At 43.3% G+C, this 21,262-nt stretch overlaps 1 protein-coding gene across 1 annotated transcript in view; it reads left to right on the plus strand.

Annotated features, from left to right (window-relative positions):
* Positions 1–13,163: 13,163 nt before the first annotated feature.
* ZMIZ1 (zinc finger MIZ-type containing 1) overlaps positions 13,164–21,262 on the plus strand; it is a 640,668-nt gene continuing 632,569 nt past the window's right edge. The window contains exon 1 of the mRNA XM_053309119.1: positions 13,164–13,289. The gene's annotated coding sequence lies outside the window, so the exon portion shown is untranslated. The remainder of the gene's footprint in view (positions 13,290–21,262) is intronic.

A 21,262-nucleotide genomic window follows, 5' to 3' on the forward strand; every position in this document is an offset into this window, starting at 1 on the left:
TACTCTAGTAAGCCAGGCTCTGCTCTGTACACGGCTTTTATAGATCTGAAAGCCGCTTTCGATTCGATCTCCAGAGAAAGACTATGGGCAAAGCTGCACGAGTTATCTTTGGATAAGCGCTTCTTAGTGCTGATTTACAAGCTTCATGAGAACACCCGCCTAAGAGTCGCCTGAGCGCACAGGGCCAAGTCTCGGCTGAAATTCCCACTTCCAGAGGGGTAAGGCAGGACTGTATTTTGGCCCCCATTCTCTCTCTCTCTCTCTCTCTCTCTCTCTCTCTCTCTCTCTCTCTATATATATATATATATATATAAACTCTATTATTTCTATCATGAGTGTCCCCTCGATCCACCCCTCCAAACTGGCCCATAAACATCTTGCCATTTTGCTGCATACCGATAATATGGTCCTTATGTCCCTGACACCGGTAGGATTGAGACGGGCCCTTTCATTGCTCAGCTCCTACTGTGCTGAAGAGCTTATCGAAGTAAATTATCAAAAAACTAAAGTGTTAGTTTTTGCCAAGCGCCCCAAACGCCATACATGGCGAATGAATGGTCATTACTTGGAACAAGTTAAAATCTTTAAGTACCTGGGCGTGGTTTTCCACTCCTCGGGCCAGTGCCAGGCACATCTAAATTATATTGTGCAGAACGCCCAAGCCTCAGCCCACCTAATTAGATCTTTTTATTTTACAAAGGGGGCTCTTTGTATTCCAGCCGCTCTTAAACTATTTCTCGCCAAGTTCTACCCTTTATTATTATATGGTGCTCAGTTGGGCCCTTTTGGCAATTTCGTCACACTGGAAGCTATTCAAACAAAGTTTATTAGATCTATATTGCAGCTTCCCAGATGTGTTCCTAATGTCGTCATTAGGCACGAGGTGGGCCTTGGCTCTTTGGAAGTGGAGTATTGGAAATGCATTTTTGCATTTTGGTTAAAATTAGTCTTTTCTCAATCTGGACTTGCCCCCTTGGTATTAACTGACAATTTTGATTCTACCTGGAACCTTGTTAAAACAAAATCCCAATTTTACGGGTTTTCACTGGATATGCTTATTAGTTTGGGTTATGATTATGCTAGGAAGTCTATTAAACAACATATTTCTGACAATGATCTACAGTTAGAAGTTGCCAAAATCCCCAAAGGTGTTTACCTTGGAGATCAGCTTTTTAACATAAAACCCGCTGCAAACTTAAATAATATTTCTTTTTCCAAGTTCAGGCGGGCGCTATCTTTAGCTCGATTAAATGCGCTCCCTACAGTGGTGCTCCAAGGGAGGTTTAGGGGGGTTCCTTATGCACTTTGCCCTTGTGGGTCAGGCGATATCGAGACTACTGAACATGCTATTTTACATTGTGACCTCTACAAGAATGATCGATCAACACTTATCTTGCCGTATCTTGTGATGTTTCCTGATTATCCAGATGAGTCTCTCTTAAAATATGCTAAAATCATTGTAAACCGCTTAGAGAGCTCCGGCTATAAAGCGGTATATAAATGTAAGTGCTATTGCTATTGCTATTAAAAATTTATTGTCAAATTTTAATCATAAATATACCAATAGAGTGGCTAAGTTTTGTTATATCTTATGCAAATTACGTTCTGTTGTGTGTGATAATGTTTCTGGTCAATGACCAAAATAAAGTATGTTCTGTTCTGTTCTGGCTTTCTGGATGGCGTCTGGTTCCTAAGTGAGTTCCGGGAATCTGGAACATGCTTCCTAATGTGTAATTAGAATTTCCCCTTCTCTGAATGTTTTTAAGAAGGAACTAAATACATACTTGTTTAGTAGGGCTTTTAGTTTATAGTTTTAAAGTTTCGGTTTTTAGAGTTTTTATTGTATATTTTTAAATTATGTTAATGATGTAATGGTTTTTATATTGTGAACCGCCCAGGGACATTTTGTATAGGGGTGTGTGTGTGTGTGTGTGTGTGTGTGTGAGAGAGAGAGAGAGAGAGAGAGGAATGACCACTGCTAGACTGAATAGGCTGCAGCGACACAAACATCCTCTCTGCTGTGGTGTGTGTATGTGAGAGAGATTGAAAAAGATGAGGGTGCCTCTGCATGTGAGAGAGTGAAATAGTGCTTACAGAATTCACTCATGCACCAAAAAGGAAAGTGTGGATGCATGGTGGATAAGTTTCAAACAGGCATGATATTTATTTCATTATTTATTTGTTTATTTATTTATTTAAAAAATTATATCGCCTTTCCGAAAGGCTCTGGGCAGTTTACATTAAAACACCATTAAAATCAATTAACAATTAAAACGGAAATTATAAAACTGCATAAAATAATAATTAACAATTAAAGCATCATAAAACATCAATTAAATAGCCAAAACAATTTAAAACAAGTTTTTAAAAGCTGAGAAAGCTTGGTTGAAGAGATGTGTTTTCAGAACTTTTTAAAAAATTGCCGGAGATGGGGAGGCTCGTATCTTAGTAGGGAGAGCATTAAACAATCTTGGGGCAGCAGCTGAGAAGGCCCATCTCTGTGCAGCCACCAAACGAGTTGACAGCAACTAGAGACGGACCTCCTCAAGTGACCTCAATGGGCGGTGGGGCACATAGCAAAGAAGACGTTCTCTCAAATACCCAGGGCCTAAGCCATTTAGGGCTTTGTAAGTTATAACTACCACTTTGTATTTTGCCCGGAAACCTATCGGCAGCCAGTGTAGCTCCATCAACAGAGGAGTAATATGGTCTTTCCGAGATGACCAAGAGACCAACCTAGCTGCCGCATTCTGAACCAACTGAAGTTTCCAGACTACGTACAAAGGCAGTCCCACATAGAGCGCATTACAGAAGTCAAGTCTGGAGGTTACCAACAAATGTACCACTGTTTTGAGGTCATTGATCTCGAGAAACAGGCGCAGCTGGCACATCAGCCAGAGCTGATAAACAGCACTCCTGGCCACCACCTCAACCTGAGAAACCAGGGAGAGGTGTGAATCCAGAAGTACTTCCAGACTGCGAACCTGTTCCTTTTGGGGAAGTGTGACCTCATCTAGAACAAGCAGATCAAAATCATCTCTGGAGTTCTGAGCCCACACAATAAGTACCTCCGTCTTATCTGGATTCAGCTTCAGTTTATTCTCCCTCATCCAGCCCTTTACTGCTTCCAGGCAGGCATTTAGGGAGGATATGCCAGCTCCTGAAGAAGTTGACATGGAGAAGTAGATCTGGGTGTCATCAGCATATTGGTAACACCCAGCTCCAAATCCCCTGATGATCTCTCCCAGCAGTTTCATGTAGATGTTAAAAAGCATTGGAGAAAGTATGGAGCCTTAAGGGACACCATACTTAAGCTCAGATTTTGAAGAGCAACAATCTCCAATTGATGCCATCTGAAATCTGTCCGAGACGTAGGAGCGGAACCACTGTAAAACAGTGCATCACACCCCCAACACTTTCAGACATTCCAGAAGGATACTATGGTTGATAGTATCAAAAGCCGCCGAGAGCTCCAAAAGGATTAACAGAGTCACACTTCCTCTGTCAATTCCCAATTGGAGATCATCCATCAGGCCGACCAGGGCAGTCTCCACCCCATAGCCCGCACGAAAACCAGTTTGAAATGGGTCTAGATAATCCGTTTCCTCAAAGACCGATTGGAGCTGAGAAGCCACCACCCTCTCAATTACCTTGCCCAACCATGGGAGATTGGAAACAGGGCTATAATTGCTCAACTCTGAGAGATCTAATGCAGGCTTCTTTAGAAGAGGTCTAATAATTGCCTCCTTAAGACAAGGAGGCATTCTGCCCTCCCTCAGAGAAGCATATATGATTTCCACTAAGCCGCCTACAACAGCCTCCCTGCTAGGGTCAAGAGAACAAATGGTAGGCCTCATCACCCCAAGCAGCTTGTCCACATCCTCAGGAGTCACAAACTGAAACTGATCCAGTCGAATCACATAAGAGGAATAGTTGGACACCTCCAGTTCAGACATCAAATTAATTGTGGAGTCTCCATCTAAGTCGACCCGAATCTGAGAGATTTTATCTGAGAAAAATTCTTTAAACACATCACAGCAGGTAACTGATAATTCCAAATTCTGATTCAAGGGAGAGGGGGCAGATACTAGTCCCCTCACAACCCTGAACAATTCCACCAGACATGAACTGATAGAGGCAAAATGGGCAGAAAAGAACCACTTCTTTGCCACATGTATTGCCTGAGCATAGATCTTTAGATGTGCTCCATGTCGTAATCTGTCAGATTTGAGTCGAGTCTTTCTCCACTTGTGCTCCAGTCGCCTACCTTGCTGCTTCAGCCCCTGTAGATCTTCCGTATACCAAGGGGTCAATTTTGAAGCGAGTCGGAGGGAACTCTTAGGAGTAATCTTGTCTACTGCCCTGGTGAGCAAGTTGTTCCAATTCTCAACCAGGGCATCAACAGGATCACCAGCAGAGCCAACACTGTATCCCTCCAAGGCTTCTTGGAATCCGACCGGATCCAATAACCTCTTCAGGCGGACCATTCTAATAGGCCCCTCACCCCCGTGAAGGTGGGAAGTGGTTGTAAGTCCAACCTTAACCAGATGGTGGTCCATCCATGACAATGGGGATATCACAGGAGTCCCCACCCATGGAACACCACACTGATCAGAATAAAAGACCAAATCAAGTGTGTGACCTGCAATATGCGTCGATCCAGAGAGCTCTTGGGATAGGCCCATTGTTGTCACTGCCACTATGAACTCCCGAGCTGCCCCAGACAAGTTGGTCCCAAAATGAACATTGAAGTCTCCCAGTACCAGAAGTCTGTGAGAATCCAACGCAAGTTCTGCAACCAAGTCCGCGAGCTCAGCAAGGGATTCCGTTGGGCAGCGGAGCAATTGGTACACCAACAGAAGTCCCAATCTATCCCTGGTCCCCAAACTTAAGTACACACATTCAATATGGTCTGATACTCTAACAGGGACCCTAGTATGGGAGATGTTATCCTTATAGACCACAGCCACTCCACCTCCCTGCCCACGCCCCCTCACCTACTCCTCTACAGAATACCCTGGAGGAAGAAGCTGGGACCAGACTGGGCCACCAGTCTCCCCCAACCAAGTCTTGGTGATGCACATCAGGTTGGCCCCTTCATCCATAATGAAATCATGGATGACTTCAGGTTTATTTTGGACCAACCTGACATTGCAAAGGAGCAAGGTAAGGCTATGTGGGTTGTTGGCAGTGCTCCTCAAGATCAAAGAGCTGACAAGGCAGCCGGAAGGGGAGACAGCTATTAAATTTCTGGCTACCCTTCCCCTGAAATGGCCTGCTGACCTGCCAACATTACTTCTTCTATTCCCCACCACCACCGGAATAGCTGCCCCGCATTCCACAAAGGCGCCCCCTGTCTCTCCATCTCCAGACAAACCCAAACACATTACAACTACTTCAACCGAATCTCTATAACAAAGCTGGCACGCTTACTACAACAACGTTTCAAACAGCCAAACTGAAAATAATATAGCCCAACCCTCAGCCCTACACCGATGGCCAGCACCAAAGGCCAGCCGCCTGCAGGCTGGCCACGCCACTGGCTGTGCCGCCTGTGGCAGCCCCCTTCCTAAAAAAGCCTCCAGGGTCCTTCCTCTCACAAAGGACTCTGGGCAAGGCTGATGTGATCAATCAGTGCCTAGAGATGGTATTAGTTCAGACACTTGGAGGAAGGAAGGTTCCCAATCAGGCAGCAGGACTGTGCTGGTCTGAGTTGTCCCGGCCTGCTGGCCAGGACAACTCAGACAATGATATAGGACTACAAACAATGATATAGCACTACAAACTGTTTCTTGATTATATGGTGGCAACTATTGGTGATGACTCAGGACCAGGCCTTCTCTGTGGCTGCCCCAGGGCTTTGGAATACACCCCCTGTCAAAATAAGAGCTGTTCCATTTCTTTTAAAAAGACCCTTAAGGCATACCTGTTTTCTCAGGCTTTTAATTCAAACTAATTTTAAACTGTTTACTCTGTGAAATGGTATTGGTTTTATTCTGTTTTATATTGTAATTTGGACTACGTACACCACCTAGAGAGATATATCAGGTGGTATATAAACATTGATTGATAGATAAATATTGCATGGAAGTTAAGGTGGTTGCATTAGATTTTTGGTGTATTAATAAGCACTTGAACTCTCCTATCAGAATGAAGTTTTTGCAAACTTCTCAAATAGGGCTGATTTTTCTTAATCAGTCTAATCCTCCTTTAATGCCATTTGAGTCAACAGCCATCACCATATCTTGTGGCAGTGAATTCCTAAGTTAATGGCTTTGCTGGAAAGTCAGTTGGTGTGTCCATGGCCAGCATCAGCACATGGCACCCTTGGGCAAATGCTTGGGGCCCAGCAAGTGAGAGGCAAGTCTTATAGCAGAGACATCACGACACTGCACCAGCTCAATACACTGCTGTTATTGTGCAACTCAGTCACAGAACGGTAGGTCAAGAGCCAATAATTATTCAGAGTGCCAGTGAAGAAATACATCTCTGGAAATTCTTGAGATTAAACTGGCCAGAATGAAAGCACATTACCTGGAGATAGATAGGATTCAAAAGTGACAGGGGCATGGATTGGTCCAAATGGCAACCAATGCCTTGTCAGAGAAACAGAATTAGCTAGTTTGTGCCCATAGGACCAACTACTTAAGGACAACACTGTCTGTTTAAACCTATTTGTGTCTTAAATACTCTCCCACACCAAAACATTTAATTTTCTGCCATAGTTCCATGACATTCTACCCACCCACCCCCAGTGACAAATCCATGCATGTTTCAGAAATTTACCATGGAAAGCCCTTAAGTTGTAATTATTGAGCATTTACATAATTAGTGTAGATACATGCAATTACCATGTGTGCCTAAACAATTACCAGCTGCAGTGATGTCCTAACAATACTTAGTGAACTTTATGTCCACACTTAAATAATATTTAGAACTCTTACTTCTCCTCATTGTCAAGAAAGACTGGTCTCTAATATGATAAAAATAATCAACCTTGTGAGTTTGGTATCAAATACATCATAACGATGATCCTTTACACATGCTTCACCCTCATTCAGTTTGTTAGGTTAAGTTTATACCAAAAGCATGCAGCTGTAAAAACAAAAAATAATTGAAGTAGTTGCTTTGGGAACATGATATTTTAAAGACCCTCCTATTTGAATTTTAAGAATTAATCTCACGTTTATATCCCAACCTTTGCCCAAAGAGCTCAGGGTGGCATACGTGGTAGGGAAGGGGGTTACCCAATTTTATCCACACAACAGTCCTGTCTCTCAGGTCACACAGCTTTATTGCTGAATGGGGGTTTGAATATGAGGTTCATCAGTCCAAACCCATCACTGGCCAGTTTTTAATAGTTTTTAACAGTTTTAATGTTGTGTTAAACTTTAAATTGTTTTAATTTGTACTGTTTTTATTGTAAACCACCCAGAGACATATGTTTTGGGCGGTATATAATTTTTTTTAAAATAAAATACAAGAAGATACAATAAATAACCATTACACCACACTGAGGTCACCCCTGCTAACTTGGCAAAGAGGCACCTTTTAACGTGGTGATTCTCTTTATTTAGCAGGGGGAAAGTAACTCCAATGGGGAGGCAACAACAAGCATCCTGGCGTTGGAGGTGGGGGGCCTCCCAAGAATGCCCCACATACTCACGTGGGGCTTTCTGGTACTTCCAGGGACCAGGATGCCCCCAGTCCCCACCGCCCCAACCAGCTCTGATGGAGCTGGTAATCTGCTTGTGTGAAGCGCCTCAGGGTGTGTTTGTGTGGGCGGGTTGATGCGGAATAGTCATAATGTACAAAAGAAAGGTGACCTAATATGTTTAAAGATATTGAACTGTAATAAATATAGTTTATTTTTTATTTTATTGATTGATTTATAAATAAAATCCCCCTGCTAACTTGGCAAAGAGGCACCTTTTAGTGTGGTGATTCTCTTTATTTAGCAGGGGGAGAGTAACTGGCCCTCTCCACCCCCAGCACACTACCTCCAGTGACTGTTGCTGGTGTCTATCGTGTTTCTTTTTAGATTGTGAGCCCTTTGGGGACAGGGATCCATCTTATTTATTTATTATTTCTCTGTGTAAACCGCCCTGAGCTATTTTTTGAAAGGTGGTATAGAAATCAGATAGATAGATAGATAGATAATTCTCATGACCAGCTCTACCCGGACTAGCACAGCCCTGCCTGGCACAGCAATGGGGAAATGCCCCAGTGTATCCTCATGTGGTGCACTGTGGGATGCAGGAGGACCCAGCCTGCTTTCTCACCCTCACCACTCCCAGAGTGCTCAAGCGCCATCTGTGTGGGTGTGTGACACTGCGGAGCCTGGGAGCAGCTCCGGGGGGGGGGGGAGGCAGGCAGTTTCCTGCCTTTCCACCAGCCCTCCCTACCCCCAGTGCTTTTGGTTGTGTGAACATCCTGTCTCTCAAGTTGTTTTGACACTGCTAATTGTCAAAATTGCTAATTTCCACCCCCAAAAAGCAGTTCTGCATGAAAAGCGAGAACTTCTTTTCCTGTCAAATGGTTTGTGAGAATATACACTGTGAGACCATAATATACACTGTGGAAGCCACCTAATGGCGCAGCAGGGAAATGACTTGCTTGGCGAGCAAGATTGCCAGTTCGAATCCCCACTGGTATGTTTCCCAGACTATGGTATGTTTCCCAGACTATGCTTCCCAGACTATGGGAAACACCTATATCGGGCAGCAGTGATATAGGAAGGTGTTGAAAGGCATCATCTCACACTGTGTGGGAGGAGGCAATGGTAAACCCCTCCAGTAATCTGCCAAAAGAAAACCACAGGGCTCTGTGGTTGTCAGGAGTCAAAATCGACTTGATGCACACTTTACCTTTAATATACGCTGCAACTCCAATCCAATTATGGATAATATACATGTGTATTCTAAATTGGATGGTGAGCTGTTAAGTGCAGCTAAGTGTTGTATACATGCTTTCCATCTCCACTCCAGCAGTTGAGGCTGCACACACAGTGCTCATTTTTTCAGTGGCAGCGGGCACCTCTAAAGAAAGCCCATTCACTGGTGGGGAAGGTGCCTGAAAGGATCCTCCTCGCTGAGCTCATCTAGATGGTGGGAGTGGCAATGGTCAGCCACCATCTTTTCTTTTCTTTTTAAGGTGATGTGCCTGTCCCTTTGCAGTGATGGAGCAAGCACACTGCATTGTTTACCAAGATGGTGACTGCCTATGTAGCTGTCAGACAGTTGCATTGCAGTCACCATTTTTTAAACTGCTGTCACAAAGCACTCTAAACCTCTGCTACCTAAGTAGGTAGGCATTGTTTGGTGGGGGGCAGGGCACAAATGCATTTGGCTGAGGGCCTCCTGGGATATGGAGCATGGGCATCCTCAGGACGTTTTCCAGGGGCAGCAAAGCCAGCAATCCTATACTCCTCTCCCTGGGAGTATGCTCCATTGAATTCAATGGGAACTGGGTCAATCCAAGGGGGGTAGTGCCCCCTCTTGCCCCTTCTATTCTGGGTGAGGGGCAAGAGGGGGCACTTCCCCCCTTGGATTGACCCAGTTCCCATTGAATGGTTTAGAGTGCTTTGCTTTGGCAGTCACCATCTTGGTAAACAATGCAGTGTGCTTGCTCCGTCACTGCAAAGGGACAGGCACATTACCTTAAAAAGAAAAGAAAAGATGGTGGCTGACCATTGCCACTCCCACCATCTAGATGAACCTGCCTTTCTTAAGAACTAACATTCTGGCAATTGCTGTTTCAGAGGTAGAGCGGTGTTGGATTTGGTTCTTGTCCCTGCTCTCCCTTTCTTACTAAAGAGCTGATTGGGAGCATTTTTGCTTTTCTCTCTCTCTTTAGGCTGGGCATACACAATTCTGTGGGCTTCATATGCACTCCATTGGGTCAGGATGTTAAAGTATGGTTTTGCATTTAACCTGCCTTTTAAGTACTTATAAAGGCCCTGATCCAGCCAAAGTTTAGCACTTTTCAAGACAAATTGATTTAAATAGGAGAATTGTGTTTCATTTCAGTTTCTGTCTTATCCCCTGTCCAAGAACTTGGAATGGATAATAGTTGTTCAAAAACAAGCAAAGCATGCATTAGAAAAAAAATACTCTATTAAATTAAGGTTATCCCACAACTGTTTATTCCTGACTAATGAATGCCAAGCCAAAGAAAAAGATTTTGCAGTTCATCTGGAAAGTATTCATGCTCAGGCCGAGTTCTCATTGAGGTAAGATTAGAGCAACTGGACAATACAACAATTAACATGCTTGATTTACATCATTAGCAACCAATTTGCATAATATGCAAATTAGGCTACCCAGATTTGAGGAGATTGAATCCAGCAATCCTAATAGTGAACATGTTTCAGCTGTACAGGGAGCTCCCATTATGAAATGCTCCTTTGTGCGTGCGTGCGTGCGTGCACACACACACACACACTTCAGGCATTCTCTGTATACATGGGTAAGGCTGTTTTGGTGAAAGTGCATATCACACTTTGCCTTTACATGGGTAGGGCTGCTCGTGTGCCACGCCAGGATCAAGCCCGATTCCGGTGCTGCCTCCCCTGCAAGCATGGGTTTTCAGGGGAGGCAGCATATCTGGAGACTGGGATGCAACATCCTAGCCTCTGGAGAACAGCACAGATTGCCTGGGAGCACAAGCTCCCCCATTTTTATTCCTGGCAGAACTCTTAGGCTTTTAATAGTTGCATGGCCGGTAGGGATTAAGCAGCTATGCCTTTCCCCCAGGATAAATACACATTGGTGAAATGCTTAATCTGTTGAATTTCTGCCTGCCACAAATCTGTTAAAGGCACATGAGCCCTTCCTGAAAATGCATGGCAACCCTAGCTTATTTATATTTTTGATTGTTTTTTATCTGAAAACAAATTGATCATAACATTTATGACATATTTTAGAACATAATTACTTATTGCTTTTATGTAAACAGAGCATTAATGAGTGTGGCAAGTTCTTGCATTTTCTTGGTGGAGTGTTGCTGCTGCTTGTTTGTGGAGGTGGTTTTTATGTGGGATGAAATGATCCTTCTCACCACTAGGCCTCTTTAGTCATCATTTACTTCCAGTCTCTGTACACTTAATCATCATCATGCCAGATTGGGCTGGGCTTGCCCGATTTGGTGTCGCATGTGGTGTTTGATTGCATAATTTGGAAGAGATTAAAAGAAAATTTCTGACTCTGAAGGCCACTAAAGCTCCTTTAACACTTCTTGCAAGAGCAGGCTTGTTAACAAAGAGTTCCTTCAGAGGAGGTTAATCAGGTTCTGAGTTATCCTGCTGCAGATGTAATGCAACAGATACTCGCCTTTGCTTTCTGGACCTAAACTGTAGTTTAGTGTTGTTACATACCCTCCAATATTTAAAAGATGAAAATAGGAACACACCTGTATGGTCACACCAAGAATCACAGCCCTCATCCCCCCCCCCCCGACCCACACACTATTGTACCTTGCTTGAAGTGTCTCTGACCTTCTGTTTGCTTACTGCCACATTCACCAACTGGATAGGCTTTTAGGGGGAGATGGAGAGCTAGCCTTTTGTGTCTGTGTGTATGCTTTTACATACATGTGCACCAGAGTTGAGATGTAACTCTTCCCTCTGCTTCAGAGATATGAGCCGAGTTTTAAAAAGGCATCTCCCAAATCTTACCCGTAGAACCAAAATGAGGACAATGATTAACTAGGGACAGGTACCAGATATTAGGGCCTGAGCTGTCCTTGGTAAACAGAGGTAGTAGGAACACTACCTTATTGATCTAGACCAGGGTTTCTCAATGTGTGGGTCCCCAGATGTAATTGGACTTCAACTCCCATAATTCCCAACCAAAGGCCACTCGGGCTGGGGATTATGGGAGTTGAAATCCAATAACATCTGGAGACCCACATGTTGAGAAACCCTGATCTAGACCATGGCTGTGCAACTTCAGCCCACATCGCACTTGCCCGTACGCAAGTTAGGCATGTGTGCACGTTGGCTAAAAATGGCTCAGGGTGGTTTACACAGAGAAAATAAATAAATAAATAAATAAATAAATAAATAAATAAATAAATAAAATAAGAAAGATGGATCCCTGTCCCCAAAGGGCTCACAATCTAAAAAGAAACACAAGATAGACACCAGCAACAGTCACTGGAGGTAGTGTGCTGGGGGTGGAGAGGGCCAGTTACTCTCCCCCTGCTAAATAAAGAGAATCACCACACTAAAAGGTGCCTCTTTGCCAAGTTAGCAGGGGGATTTTATTTATAAATCAATCAATAAAATAAAAAATAAACTATATTTATTACAGTTCAATATCTTTAAACATATTAGGTCACCTTTCTTTTGTACATTATGACTATTCTGCATCAACCCGCCCACACAAACACACCCTGAGGCGCTTCACACAAGCAGATTACCAGCTCCATCAGAGCTGGTTGGGGCGGTGGGGATTGGGGGCATCCTGGTCCCTGGAAGTACCAGAAAGCCCCACGTGAGTATGTGGGGCATTCTTGGGAGGCCCCCCACCTCCAACGCCAGGATGCTTGTTGTTGCCTCCCCATCGGAGGTCTAGTGAGTCGCTATGGTGTGGAGACACACGGCCAGGAAAACTAGTTTAGCAGAGCCTCTCCCCCCACCCCATTTAAGGGTGGGGAAGGCTTAAGAGGGCTGGCTGCCAAGAGCCACGTGGCTCTCGTTGCAGCACAAGACCAGCTGAAACCGGGCTGAGCTCCCTTCACCCGGTTTCAGCTGGTCATGAGAATAGCCTCCCTATATAACCTTAGGACCCACTCACCACAGCATTTTTAGCTATGGGCCAGCATGGATTCTTCCCTATCCTCTGAAATTGGGGTGGCATTTTCCACCTTTTAAATGCATACCTTATGGGTAGAGTTGCAGTTGTAACCCAAAGCTGCAAAACTTGCGATCCAGTCTCCATAGGCAGAACTGGGGGGGCAGGCAGGGTACCTAGGTGCCGCTGAGGTGGGGGAGCCAGGCCAGTTCCTGCCACCCCCACCCCATTGCCCACCTGCCCAGCCCCAGGGCCCCTCAGCCACTTGCCTCCAGCTCCGGCCTAGGATCCGCGAGGCCTAGGATTGGAGCAGCCTGCAAACTGCAGAGCTCTTCTCTCCCCGCCTCTCAGCTGATCGGCGGGTGGGCGGGGCTTCCAGAGAGGCCTCCGAGTAGGCCTCTCTGAAGCCTGAACTCGGCAGGCCCCAGCAAGCCAGGAAGGAGGCTGGCAGAGCTCCCTGCAGCAGACCAGACCATCCAGCACAGCCCTTGCAAGGTAGGCTGTGAATTCCTTTTTGTGGTTACCCCCCTATATAGGGATCTGCTTGCCATAGGGCTTTGATATGGGTGGTGGGGCGAGACTGAGAAGTCTCTGAATATTTAATTTAAAACAGACTGAAAAATGTACTGGCTTTAAAAACAAAAACTATCTAAGGCCTATAAGTGGCTTGTTTCTTGTCAGAAAATTACAAAAACTTCTGGAACAAATATTTATTTATTTATTCATTCATTCTTTCATTCATTTATAAATGCACTTATGTTCAAGTTGTTTTGCAACCCAGAAGGTCTGAGTGAGAACTGTGAAGCATGTGTTGTGCTTTTATTTTATTTTATTTTTCTTGTGTGTGAACTGCTTCCTAATAACTTGCAGGGACTTCAGGGTAAACCTGGCCAACATGTGAATGCAGCACCTCCATTCCAGAGGAGATGTGTGTTAAAGGGCTTTAAAAGCCTCGTGTGAAAAACCTCCTGGAATCAAACTTTACTGAATTTGTTCAGAATTCTGAGAAAACAAACATAGGCTCACCCTGCATGGTTGAAAGTCTCCTTTGCTAATCTGCAGCGAGGGGGCCATTTTAATAATTAGCGTTGCTAGTGTGTTCTAGGCATTAAAAGTAGCACAAATATATAGTACTCAATGTATATCACTATATACTGTGAAGTGTGCATGTGTGTATTCAGTGAAATGTATTTCCAGGCAGCATACTTATTTTGAAATATCAGACTTAAATCCTTGGGGGCCTGGGATGTGTGGAGGCCCTGGACTTTGAGGGGCTGGGGGCCCATTTTAAAATCTCATCTTGGCCCATTCCAACCTTGCTATGCCCCTGGCGGTCACTACACATGGGTTTCTGCACAACACCTGCACAGAAGAAACTTCCATGTAGAAAATGTGTCTCTTGTAAATTGACCCTGAATTTTCCATCCATGACTGGGATATTTGAGAGTTAGCGTCAATAATAAAAGAACAGCACACTGCTTGTGACAGGAAGGGGCAAATTACAATGATTTCTTAGTCTGGCAGGGGCTGGTTTTGGCCCTGGCAGAACTTGGCTGTCTGCTCCTGTTGCAAATGCCTCTGTCTAGTGTGGCAAACTAATGTATCCTCCTCCCTCTTGGTGTCAAAGTAAGCACTAGTGTGGTGAATGCACATATACCCCATCATGAGCCAACAGTCATCATAAGACAAAGGCTGGCAGGAATCATACACTGGTTTATAGACCCCCACCACCACCACCACCTTCTTCTTCCCCTATTTTTCTAGTGGCTATTTGGGCAGGTGATCCTCTAGGACAAATTCATGTTTTTTAAAAGAATGAGATGAGACAGAGAAAATGACACTTGGAATCCTCGCATAACTCCTGACTGTTGTTCTAAGTCTTTTACAGAGATGGCTCATGTTTTCAGGTTTTGATCAACAACCATGTCTAGATGGTACAGTATTCCTTTTAACCAGGATTTCCAGATATTGTTGACTACAAGTCCCATCATTCCTGTTTGGACAGGGGCACAATTTCAGTGCTTGCCCTAGGCACTATTTTCCCTAGTTACGCCTCTGCCAGTCTCTTAAGCCAGGGGTTCCTTCACCCATTGTGAATTCTCCTAACTCAGGTAAAAGCATGTTTACAGACCATGATAGCTGACATGCATCTGAGCAAGTGTGCTAACAACTGCCTTGAAAAACGGACAGGAATAAACTAGAACATATCAGCAAGAGCAGAATTTCCTTTTTTAAAATGCACTCAAGTCTCCATCTCTGTCTCTCTGAAAATCTGGCTGGTTCCTAAGTGTTTCAAAAACAAAAACAAAACCCAGCCAACTCCCCCTGTACTTTAAGACCACTGCAACTATCTAGTTGGCCTCTAAAGCAGAGGCAGGCATTACATGACTCAGGAGCCACTGGTAGCTCCTCCGATTGTCTGAATTAGCTCTCCAGACATTTGAGTTTTCTCCTCTCTCCCTTCCAGGGGCAGGATGGCCACACCATTTTGAATGAATGAATCTATCATCCCCCCACCCCCCAACCCTCTGAGTGATCAGGATTGCTTTCGTTAGAGAGCTTGGAGGGGAGATTTCTTTATCTACTCCAGTTGCAGCAGAAGTGCACAGGTAAAGAAAGCCCTGCTAATTCATATTGTCTGGAGACATGGAGTTATAGTAGTTTATTTAGGAAATCCATTAGGAAGACAGATACGTCCTACATGTCTTGCTGCTAAATACATACAGGAAGAAGGGAAAGGAAAAGAAGGAAGTCTCTTTCTCCAGGTGAAAGAATGAAAGTCTCTCTCTCTCCAGGTGAAAGACTATCAGTCTAACAAAAGGGAAGTAGAATAGAGAAAGCCTAGTCAGAGAGGGGATTCCCTTGCTCACTATCTCTACCCATAGTGCCCCTAGAGATCAATGGGGTTGCTGGTGCTAAGCGTCAATTTCATCAGGAACTGCATCTCCAACACCCCTTCTCATAGTCTCATGCACAGATCTATGACTCCCATCTTCTCTCAAAGAATTTGGAACCAGTCTCTAGGCAGCAGCTTGGCCAGCCCATCTGCTATCATATTTTGAATTGAGCAGTACTTCAGCTTAACTAGCCTGTTCTCTTGTGCCTCTTGAACATAGTGGTGCTTTGCATCTGTGTACTTTGTTCAAGACGTAGTTCTTTCCATCAGAGAATTGGACGCACTCTTGGTTGTCCTCAAACATCTCAACTGGCTTTGGCTCATCAATTTCAAAGTCTAACAGTAGCTTGTATAGCCATTTGGCTTCTTATCATGCTTGGCCAGCTGATATGTACTCTGCTTCTGTGGATGAAAGTCCAACAATTGACTAGTTCTGGCTAGTCCAACTGATGGTGCCGCCTCCCTAGAAAAACAGATGTCCACTTGTGGACTTGTAATCAGTACTGTCTTTGGCCCAATCTGTGTCCATGTATCCCACTAATCTGGGGTAGCTCCTTGCTGGTATCATAAGTATGCTGTACCCTTCAGGTATCTTCCCAGCCTTTTGACTGCGGTCCAGTCATTCTTGGTTGGTGCACTTACTCTTCTGCTCAGAATTCCCATCGCTGGGGCATGCCTGGCCTTGTGACTGTTGCTATGTACAGAAGTTTCCCAACTGCTCTTCTGTTTAGACTGTTGTCTAGCAATGGCTCACTATCGTGATCTTGCTTCAGAAAGTTTGTCTCCATTGGTATACTGACCTCATTGGCTTCCGTCAGTTTCAGGCATTCTAGGACATCCTTTATCTTCTGTTTCTGGGTAAGGTAACTTCCATTCTCTTCTCTTTCTATTTGAATAGCAAGACAAAAGGAAATGCTTCCTACTGTAGTTCTTTCACTTCTGTTTCTTTGTTCAGTTATTCCACCAGCTCATGACTGCCTTGTTTATTTTCATAGCAAATGCTCAAATCATCACCATAAGTCAAAATGTAAGTCCATTTGTCATTTTTTATTCTTGAATATAGGCTGGGGTAGCTTTTCTTTGCCTGAAACCCTCCTTGAGTAACATCTGGTTCAGTTTCTCATTCCATACTCTAGCAGATTGCTTCAAGCCATAGATGCTGTTCCGGAGTTTGCATACAAGCCTTTCTTTTCCAGGTTCTTCAAATCCTGATGGCTGCTCCATGTAGAAGTCTTACTCTATTTCTCCATGTAGAAATACAGATTTCACATCTAAGTGATCAGCTTGGATCTTTCTTGCTGCTGCTATGCTGAGAAGCTTTCTTATTGAAGTATGCTTCACAACAGGTGCAAATGTCTCATTATCATCTTCACCATGTTTTTGAGAGTATCCCTTGGCTACTAATCTGACTTTGTAGCACTGGATGTCTCCTTCTGCATTGTATTTGGTTTTGAAGACCCATTTGCATCCTACTGACTTTCTTCCCGTGGGTAGTTGCACGAGTGTCCAAGTTTTGTTATGTATAGAGATTCTCTTCTTCAGCTTTTCTCCAATTTTTAGCTTCACATATTGGCAGTCTTTCAATGTCTTCCCATATGCAGGGTTCCTGGGTCTCTTCCTTTCTGGCCATGTACTGTAGGAGAGTCTCCTGGTGGAATCCCTTTGTAGGGTCTTTGTGAGCATCTCACTTCTGGCTCAATTTCTGCTTTTCCTTCTGGTTAGCTGGTTAGCTCCAGGCTTATGATATTTTCTTCTTCTTGTGGTTCCTTTTCCATCTGAATCTTTTGTCTAGTTTCTGGTGCTTCACTCTTGAGTGACCTTTGTCTTTCATCAAAGTATATTACATTGTGTATTCTCACTGTTCCAGTGGCCACATCAAGGATTCTGTATCCTTTCCCTCCAAGTATATATCCAAAGAGTGTTCCTTCTTCACATCTGCAGTTCAGTTTATTTTCTCTTTAGGAATATATGTATATGCTTTTGATCCAAACACTTTGATATGTCCTAAGTTGGGTTTGTTCCCATGCCATAATTCAAAAGGTTTCACATCTGTTGCTTTGATTGGCAATCATGACTGTTTCTCCCCAAAATTTGCTTGCCAGTCCTGCATCTTGCACATGCACCTTGTCATCTCTAATAGGGAATTATTCTTTCTTTCTGCTATGCCATTCTGCTGTGGGATGCAAGGCACTGTTTGTTCAGGTTCAATGTCTTGTTCCTTTAGATAACTGGCCATTTCCTGTAATGTAAACTCACCCCCATTATCAGTTCTTAGTCTGAGGTTTTCTGCCAAACTGCTACTCACCATTGCAACATACTCCTTAAATTTCTCCAGAACTTAGCTTTCCTCTTTTAGTGTATAAATGTATATGGAGTAGCCAACAATGAGAGTCAAGAAATATCTGTTTCCTCCTAATGATTCAACTTGCATTGGTCCACAGACATCACTATGAATCAATTCTAGGGTGTGTGATGCCTTTCTCTCTCTTCTGGTAAAAGCTTTTTACTGATGTATGATTTACTGAGCAAACACATTGTGAGTCATTACTTTTGCAGGGCTGAACTCTCAAGGCTCTTGTTAAATCCCCCTTCGCAAGTTGAGAAATTACTTTAACTTCTCTATGTCCAAATCTTCTGTGCCACAATTTTTCACATTGATTATGCAAACATCCTTTTGTAACATTGTCAATCACAAACAAGCCACTTTCTCTTAAAGAATCTTTCCTTAACAACTCGTTTGTCTCTGATGTAGCAGTGATGATTCTTAAAATTTAGTTCATAGCTAGCCTCTGTGCATGGCATATTTGACAAATAAAACTGCTTTTAAGTGCAGGGACATAAAAAGCTTCCTCAGTTCTCAAAGTTATGCTTCTTCCTTTTGGCAGCTTGCATCTGATTTTTTTGCTTTCCCTCTGCAATGATCTTTCTGCCATCTGCCTGACTTATTAGGGTTTTATAATTCAAGTCCAACTCGCTATAGAGTCCCATGTCTTTAATCAGAGATGCAGTTGCACCACTATCAACAACTAAATTCTCATAGTCATTTTTGCAATTACTTTCAACATCGCTTTCAGAAGGTTCAGGAATTTCAAAAAATTCTGAGTTTATTCCATAAACCTTTTCTGCTCTTTTCTTTGAATCCGTTAATCCTGTTTTTCTGGTTTGTAGAGATTCTGGGAGATGAGTCATCACTCTTGGAATTTATTTCAGCAACTCTGTTGTGGCCAGGGTCTTTGTTCCGAGGACAATTCACTTGCAAATGGCCTGGCTTCCTACATAGCCAAGATACCTCTTTTGTTTGATTTGAAGCACTGTAACATGATTTTTTTGGTCAGAGACTTCACTAGAGGCTCTATCTGATCTCATATCAAAATCCTGATGTCTAGAAATTCCAAATCAATCTCTCCTCTTTTATTCCAAAATAAAATGTATCATTTGAAATCTCTCAGGCAGACTATTCAAAATAAATCCAACAATTGCTCAATCTTGGAGTCTCCCATTTCCTTATGCACATCTCTTTGCAATGTCTAGAATTTGATTAACATGCAAAGGGGAAGTAGAGTAGAAAAAGCATTGTCAGAGAGGGGATACCCTTGTTCACTATCCCTACCCCTAGTGGTCAATAGAGTTATTGGTGCTAAGAGTTGATGCCATCAGGAGCTGCATCTCAAACAACTTTTACTTTTTTCTCTCTCCAGTTTATTCTCCTACAAAGCAACCTCTCTTGCCTTGCTGTAAAATTCTCTGGAAATTCAAGAAGTTTAATTTTAAATTTGATGTACAATTTTGGACAAACTGCTATTTTGTGACTGGCTCTGCCTCCTCAAATTGTCATTTTGTGACTTACTCCACTTCCCCAAGATGCTGTTTTGTGCTGATAGTTCCCATGGCTTTGGACAAAAAACAAAAAGTAGCTTCTGGAAATCTTAAGTCTTTCCAATCTTGCTCTAGAGGGTGTCTGGGTTTTTAAGATTGTGAACATAAAACAATCTTTTTGTAACCCTATAAATGGTAGCACTAGTTTCTCCTGATCTTAAAAAAAAAATAAATCTGGAAAGTAGTACAACAGTGAAGTGGTATAGTCAGGAAGGATGATGAGACATGTAGGCTATTGATGGGCAATAAGCTGAGGCTGAGGAATGGGGACTGGGACCCAAGGAGAGGAAGAAAGGATGCAAAGACAATTCTTTGTCTGGAAGACCCAATCAGTGCTCTCTCTAATTTTTTTCCATCTGTGTGCGGAATGAATTTTGTTCTAAGCAGCAGTATCAAGACAATATGTGCACATGTGCGTTCAGAATGGGGCTTTCCAGATTCAACCTGAGCGGGATCTAAAATTAACTGAGCAGACATCAAAAAACTTATGAGTGTGCATGCTTTAGAGGGAACACTGGACCCAATCAAACTCCCACTAGACACTGGCTGACATCCAGTAAGTTACTCAATAGTATTACTCAGAAGTTACTCTAAAGGACTACTTAATTTCAATAGGACTTCCATTGAGCAATTCAGTCAGTGTGTCAGTCACTGTATTTGCTTGTTCACACCTGCCATTTTGAAAACAAAAGCTAGATATGTTTAATTGATCTAGTTTTTATTTTAACTATTAATTGATTTTAATTGTTTTTATTTTGATGTAAACCATCCTGAGCCATTTTTGGAAGGCTAAATCAAATAAATAAACAAGAAAATTCCAAAGTATGATAGATGGCCCATCTTTTGTGCTACAAGCCAGACTTGTGATGCAGTCAAAAGTACATTGAAAACTAGCATCCATCGTATAAACACTTTATAATGAAATCAAGAAACAATGTCCTGACACAAGTGCTAGAGATTATATCCTTAGGAATGATTGCCAGTGTGAGCCTAAGCATGGCTACTCAGAAGTAAATCGCACTGAGTTCAATGGGATTTGCTCTCTAACAAAAGGGTTTAGGATTGTAACCATAGCATGAAGTGGCCAAAACAGGGAGCAAAATTCTCTTCTTATATCATGCTGTCAGCTTACATAATACAACAAACACAGTTTTCATTGTAATGAGAATCTGAACAGCCAAACAAAAAACAAATAACTTAAGACTGCAGCTGGTGGTTGGGGGAGGTAAAGGGAAGCTCTGGTTTAACACACTGTTCTCTAGGGAGAAGGATTCCAATCTGTCTTCTGTTATATGAGAGAAATGAGTTTAGCAGATTCAGCCGAGTCCCCTTGCGTCTAGACCCACCACAGAGTGCAGCTTGATTTGGCACCGCTGTCTGTCTCTGCTTACTCAAGAGAGGCCTTAGTTATACCGCACTGGCAAAACACTACTGAGCCACTAGTGCGGTGCATCTGAAGCCTGCACAGTGTCTGGCTAAAGGCTGGCTGCAGACACTGCTATCAGTTACCATCTTTCAGATGGTGTTGGTTTGCTGAGCTGACCTTTGGTCCTTGTAAAAAGCCAGTTGATCTGGCCCAGTGAGGATTCCCCTCGCATGGGAAAACCTTTGATTGCCCGGGGTTACTACATTGACTGCCTCTTTCCCTAAAGGTGTTGTCTCAATCTCCAACTGCCAGGTATTGCTTATTCCTTAT

The sequence above is a fragment of the Hemicordylus capensis genome, chromosome 3 (assembly GCF_027244095.1).
Source record: "Hemicordylus capensis ecotype Gifberg chromosome 3, rHemCap1.1.pri, whole genome shotgun sequence".
Taxonomy (NCBI): domain Eukaryota; kingdom Metazoa; phylum Chordata; class Lepidosauria; order Squamata; family Cordylidae; genus Hemicordylus; species Hemicordylus capensis.